We start from the raw sequence: 6,365 nt of genomic DNA on the forward strand, positions 1-6,365 counted from the left end.
AAAATGGACTATAAGATTTATAAATAAGGGATAAACCAACCTAAAACTAATTCATCCTTCTAAAATTATGTACAATTATAATATAAAAATATAAAACTAATTTTAATTAATTGAACTAAACTATAAAACATAAAACTATTTTTGTGTTTTCAAGATTATATAAAAATAAAGATAAGGTACTATTTTTGTATATTTTTTATTTAAATTTACGAAAGATACGTAACTAAATTTATTTATTTTTTGTAATTTTCATTTCATTCATTTTTTTGTGACGAAATAAAGTAAAAAAGTCAAAATTAGCTGAAATAGCGATATTAGGCCTAAACAAAATATTTACATGCTAAAATGGGTGAAATTTTGGAGAGGGTAAAAAAATTACATGTCTACAGAAGGTCCCCCACACAAGGTTAGACAAGTCATTTACCTCGAACCGGCTCAAAAATCAATCTGAAACCACACTCTTGCCACGAGTACTCGACTCCAAATGGCCCAAATTTATTCAATTCAATTTCATAATGTAAATAACACTTTGAGTAACTGATTCTACAATTAAAGTCTAAGCTAATACGCGAAATTATGTAAAATGACCAAAATGCCCCTCGGACTCACGTCTCGAAATCGGGTAAAATTTATAGTTTCAGAATCCTCAAACTCTCACGATTCTAACCATACCAAAATTATCCAAATCCGATGTCAAATACCCAATCAAAACTCAATTGCTTGGTCTAAGAACTTTTCCCAATTTTCATACAAATTTCGAAATTAAAGGATGAATTCATGTTTAGATTAATGGGTTACAAGCAAAAGGGAGTCTAGAATCGTTACCAAATCGATATTTCTGAAAATCCCTCAAAATCTCGCTCAAATCCGAGCTCCCAAGCTTAAGTTGTGATAAAAATAGTTAAACCCTCGGTTTTGAAATCTTATATCTGCCCACGTAATTCCTTCTTCGCGAACGCGAGGTACTATTGCGAACGCGATGCACAAAAGTCCTGCTGGCCAAATTCCTCTTTCGCAAACGCATAGCTTACACAGGCAGACCCTACGCAAACGCGAGGACCATGTCGCAAACGCGAAGACCAACGTGTCCTTACCTTCGTGAACGCGAAGCACATTTCAGCTGCTTCACCCAGATGCTCTACGCGAATGCGAGACCCCCTTGCGGACGCGATGAAGGTTTTCTCTGAAACACAACAGCAGAAAATCTACAATCTTTCCAAGTCCAAAAATGGTCTGTTGAGCATCCGAAACACACCCGAGGCCCCCAGAACCTCAACCAAACCTGCCAAGCAATCCTAAAATATCATTCAAACTTGTTGCAACCTTCGCGCTCAAAACAACATCAAAACACCTATTTTTCATCGGATTCAAGCCTAAGAATTCCAAAAACTCTAAAAACACGCTTTCGATCAGAAAGTCTATCAAACCTCGTCCAAATGACCTGAAATTTTACACGCACGTCACATTCAACACTACGGAGCTACTCCAACTTCCGGAATTCCATTCCGACCCTCAGATCAAAATCCCACTATCGGACCGGAAACTTCAAAAAAATTGAACTTTCGGCATTTCAAGCCTAAATTAGCTACGGACCTCCAAAACACAATCCGAACACACCTCTAAGCCCGAAATCACCCAACGGAGCTAATGGAACCATCGGATTTCCATTTCGAGGTCGTCTTCACTCTGCTCCGTCTACGGTAAACTCTTCAACACTTAAGCTATCATTTAGGGACTAAGTATCCCAAAACTCTCCGAAACTCAAAATCGAACATCTCGGCAAATCAAATTAGCAGAAATAAACTTGGAAAAAGCAATTAATAGGGGATCGAGGTGTAAATTCTTAAGATGACCAGCCGAATCGTCACACGATCGCGTAGGACAAAATTCAGTAGCCCACAGTTCCCTCATCGCGAACGCGAAGCTTTCTCCGCGTTCGTGAAGAAGGAAATCAGCAACAAATTTCTGCAATTCTAGACTTAACTCCAGGTGGTCTGAACCACCCTTGAACCATCCAGACATCAACAAGTCCATAAATATAATATGGACCTGCTCAAACTTTCGAAACACGTAAAACAACATCGAAATTAAGAATCATACCCCAAATCCAAATTGAGCCAAATTATAAACTTCAACTTCTTAACTAGCTCCAAACGCGCTGAATCATACTTAGACTACTCAAAATGACACCAATTTTGCGTACAAGTTATATATCACCATACGGAACTATTCCCAGGATTGTAATACGGACCTTGATAACACCAAAGTCTACTCTAACCCAAACTAAAAGAACTTGAAAACCCTCAATGCGCCAACTTTCAATATTAATCGCCGAAATGCTCCCGGGTCATCCAAAATCCGATCCGAACACACGCCAAGTCTAAAATCATCATATGAACCTATTAGGACCGTCAAAGCCCAGTTCTGAGGTCGTTTACTTAAAACGTTGACTCAAGCCAAACTTGACCATTATAGGCCACTATTAAGGAACTAAGTGTTCTGATCTCAGTCGAACTCTTCCAAACCCGAACCAATCATCCCCGCAAGTCATAAAACAGTAAAGGCGCATACGACGAGTCTTAATTAGGAGAACGAAGATCTAAAAAGCAAAACGATCGGTCGGTCGTTACTATTTTTCAAACAATAAAACCACTTATTATAACTTGAATTTACATAAATAAGATGCTATAAGACTTTTCACACAATAAAATTAGTTACTATAATTTTTAATTATATATAAATCAACAGCGACAAAGGTTTTTGCACAATAAACATTATTCAAATATGATATATAATATTTCTAAATAATACCAACAATATTGACGGGGAAGTTTTTCAAGGTAGCCGCAACTAATTGGCATCAAAATGTGGGATATATTTTTGATTGACGATCCATCGGAAAGGCTATCTATGAGTTTTTATATGGGTATAGTTGTTGATAAATAAAATAGAAGAAATAAGTAATTAATTAAAAGCTGAAAATATGATTTCGATGAATTTTTCGCCTCAACATATATATACTTACTCTATTACATTTTCAACGATAAATTATATGCGACTAAATCAACCACTCAGATTGGATACATATATTAATGAATTCTATTTTTTTATAGAGAGTCAGTTAATAATAAAAACTCTAAATTAACATTACAAAACTGTTTCATCTTCTTCGTATTCATTACGCCCAAGCTCTCACTCGACTCAACTCTGTCTCTCTCCCCACGCTCTCATCTCAGTCACCTCACTCTTTCATTTTTTTTTTTTTTTTTGTAATGTAAATTTTGGGTAATTCTAGTTTTTATTTTATTAAAATATTATTATTTATGAATTTCTACCATTAAGTAAAGTATCGGTATACAGGGGCGAAGCTACATATCCCAACTAACCACCCTTTCTCGAAAAATTACATTGCGAATATAGGTAAAATATTAGATTTTATAGGTATATAATATATGTTGAACATTCTTTATTGGAGAATTTTTTCAGTTCTTTAAGTTTGAACACCCTTGAAGAAATTCTAGGCTTCACCACTGTCGGTATATCATGCTTATTAGAACAATTACACGAGCCAGAGCAAGTGGATTTCTCTAGTATTCAGGGGCGGATGTACCTTGACTTAAGCGATGTCATCCGACACCGCTTGATCAGAATTTTTTACTAAATATATGAATATCTAATTGATATCCAAAGCTAAAACAAATAAATAAGGTGGCACTGCTTAACTTGAAAAGCCACTATCTCACCTAGTCTGGGCTGCATTTTTGTTAAGGAGATCAAGAGTTCGATTAGGAATCTTCTTGTCTTATTAGTTTTAGAGATTCCTCCTCCCCTCCCCCAAAAAAATATATTATATGCTAAAAAGATAAAATTCTAGACTTGAACCCTTGACCATTAGTTAAGGGCAAAACTATCTCTAGATACTTAACAATGTTTTATTAATATATTACAGATTATGTTCTTAATTGTTTGTGCGGAAAAGGTCCAAATACATCCCTATACTATGAGAAAAGGTTTAAATAAACCCCTCGTTGTACTTTCAGTTTAAATATATCGGTAACGATCCGACCAGCCATTTTAAGCATTTATACTTCGCTCGGTTGTTTGAGGGCATGAGTAGCTCCGTATGATGTATTATGACTTATGTGAATGGTTTGGTTCTCGGGTTATTTGAAATTGATTTGGAAGAATAATTCTCAGCTAGAAGCTTTAAATTTGAAAGGGTTGACCAAGTTTGACTTTTTAGTATTTGACCTCAGATTGGATTTTTGATGGTTCTGTTAGCTCCGTTGGGTGATTTTAGACTTAGGAGCGCGTCCGAATTGTGATTTGGAGGTCTACAGTAGAATTTGGCTTGAAATGGCGAAAGTTGAAAATTTAAAAAGTATGACCGGGAGTGGACTTTTTGATATTGGGGTCGGATTTCGATTCCGGAAGTTGAAGCAGGTCTGTAATATCAAATATGATTTGTGTGCAAAATTTGAGGTCAATTGGACGTGATTTAATAGGTTTCGGCATCGGTTGTGAAAGTTTGAAGTTTCAAAGTTTATTAATTTCGAATTGAGGTGTGATTTTCATCGTTTCGATTTTGTTATGTGTGTTTTGAGGCCTGGAGTAGGTTCGTGTTATGTTATAGGACTTGTTAGTATGTTTGGACGGGGTACCGAGGGGCTCGAGCATGTTTCCTTCATTTTTCACTGTTGTGTTCTGCTGATATCTGGTGTCGCATTTCTTCATCGCGATTGTGGACTTAGTGGTGCGATCGCGTAAGGGAAATTGGAGCATAGTAATTCTTCTTCCACGCGTTCGCAAGTGATGGTTCGCATATGTTGTGGTAGTTTAAGCATCGCGTTCGCGATGTTGAGAACGTGTTCGCATTGTGATTGGGTCTGAGCTGAGTCAGTGTTAGTTATCGCTTCGCGTTCGCGAGGTTTCCTCCGCGAACGCGTAGTTCTGTCAGTTTTGTATACCGCGATCGCGAGCTGACTTATGCTATCACTTAGGGCATTTTACATGAGCATTGTTTTTCTTCTTCATCATCGCGATGGTGCTTCCGCGATCACGATGCATTGAGTTGCCCAGTGATTATAAAGTACTCTATTTCGAGGGTTTCAGTCATTTTTACATTTTTGGAGCTAGGGAGCTCGGAGTGAGGCGATTCTTGAAGCAATTTTCACCATATGAATTGGGGCAAGTGTTCTCTATTCAGTTTTGGTTATATTCCATGAATCTATCTTTGATTTTAGCTTTTGGTTGATGAATTTTAAAGAGGAAATTGAGGGTTTTGGCCTAAAGTTTCATAATATGAATTTTTGAGTTTTGAACATCGATATGGAGTCAAAATTGAGTGAAACTAGTATGATTGGACTCGTGAGTGAATAGGTGTTCATATTTCGTGATTTTTATCGGATTCTGGGGCGCGGGCCCGAGTATATTTTTGTCAGGTTTTGAGTTTTGACTAAGGATTCGATCTTTATCATTTTCAATTGTTTCCTTGGGCTTTATTTGATGTATTTGAGTTGCTTTTGGCTAGTTTTGAGCCATTTGAAGGTCGGTACACGCGAGATGGCATTTTTGGAGCATCGATTGGCTTGTTCGGTATTGGAATTGGCTTGTTCAAGGTAAGTAACTCTTCTAAACTTAGTGTTGAGGGTATGAAACCCCGAATTACGTATTGTGTAATTGGTATTGAGGTGACTCACATGCTAGGTGGCTGGCGTGTGGGCGTGCACCCTGTGAATTGTGACTCTGTTGTTTCCATGGTACTAGATAGTGATCTATTTTATTGATATCTGTGTTTTCACCATGTGATAAAGTAATTGAGCTGTCAATCATGCTAGATATCATGTTTAGGCTTGATAAGTGGGTATTTTACCAACTTATCTCGTCTTTAAATTTAGATTTTTGCTATATTTGGTTGATAAAATTATGTGTTTAATGTCATAAACTTCTATTTTACAAGTTGTATGTGATTTAGAAGTGATGGTGAAGAAACCAAGTAAAAACGAGTCAAAAAGGAGCTAAAATGGACAATACAAACCTGCCCAGTGATTTACCCTTCACGAACGTGAAGGTCAAATGCGAACGCGAAGAAGCAGAAAGCTATACGTTCGCGACCGCGAAGAATAAACTGCAAACGTAAAGCAGAAGAACTCAAACCTTTGCGAACGCGAAGGTACAACCGCGAACGCGAAGCTGAAGGAAACAAACCTTCGCGAACGCGAAGCTGTAGTCGCGAACGCGAAGAAGAAACTGGGCGGAAAAACTGGGCAGTTCTGGAATTTCATATTTTTCAGCCCAAACCATTTAATACACAGGGTTTGCACACACACTTTGGTCTTGAAGATTTAAAGCTTTTGGTTGAGAAT

The sequence above is a fragment of the Nicotiana sylvestris genome, chromosome 8 (assembly GCF_000393655.2).
Source record: "Nicotiana sylvestris chromosome 8, ASM39365v2, whole genome shotgun sequence".
In the NCBI taxonomy this organism is placed as follows: Eukaryota; Viridiplantae; Streptophyta; class Magnoliopsida; order Solanales; family Solanaceae; genus Nicotiana; species Nicotiana sylvestris.